Here is a 1,083-nt window from a genome sequence, read left to right on the forward strand (position 1 = left end):
ATCGCCTGCCCCATGCGATCGCATCATTTACTCTTTTTGCTCTCCGCGCGATCGCGTCATCCACGCGATCGCGTCAACCACCTTTTTCGCTCTAGCCACACGACCGCGTGCTCCACGCGGCCGCGTGGATTCAAAAATATAACCCCCCAGTCACGCGAAACCCCATCAGTCGCGACACCTCCCCTCCAACTCTTCTTCTCCCTCTCTTCTCCCCCAACCCTCAACCACCACCACCCAGCCACCACCGCGCCACCACCCAGACGCCGCATAACCCCCCCGAAACCCCATCAGTCGCGACACCTCCCCTCCAACTCTTCTTCTCCCTCTCTTCTCCCCCAACCCTCAACCACCACCACCCACCACCCACCGCGCCACCACCCAGACGCCGCCGACCACCCAGACGCCGCTGCCACCTACCACCCTCCCTCCTTCCCCCTTCTTCCTTCCTCTTTCTTCTTTTTCCCTCCTCCTCCGCCACTGCCCACCACCCACCGCCGCACCCAACCCAGCCGCGCCCCCTCCGCCACCCACACGCAACCCCCCTCCCTTCCTCTATCAATTACCCTAAACCCTATCCCCATTACCCCCTTCTCCACTGCCCCCTCAGCCGCCACCGCGCCGCCATACCCTTCCACCGCACCGGACGCCGTCGCAGCTACCACCCAGCCACTTTCTTACCCCGTTCTACTCCTCACGCCTACCAGGTTCCGATGAACGCCGCCTTCCTATCCTTCGCAGTTATTTTACAATTTTTTCTGTTTCTGTTCATAATTAGGATAGATAGATATGCATGCTGTAGTGGATTTTTAGGTTGTTAGGTAGCTTAGGCTGTGGTTAGTGGATCTAGGTCTGTTTACTTGCACTGTTCATGCTTCGGTTTTATCAAAACTGCAATTCTGCTATTCCTGTGACCTTGTTCATATGCTGTGATTTCCTGCATTTGCTGCTTGTTACTCTGAATTTTCATGTTTCTATTCATTATCTGTAACTGCAGCTTGATTTTTAATTCATATGAACTGCTTTGATTGTTGTTTATTTTCCAGGATAATCCAATTTTAGCCGGAATGCTGCCCAAATTTTTTG

The sequence above is a fragment of the Arachis ipaensis genome, chromosome B01, assembly GCF_000816755.2.
Source record: "Arachis ipaensis cultivar K30076 chromosome B01, Araip1.1, whole genome shotgun sequence".
NCBI lineage: Eukaryota > Viridiplantae > Streptophyta > Magnoliopsida > Fabales > Fabaceae > Arachis > Arachis ipaensis.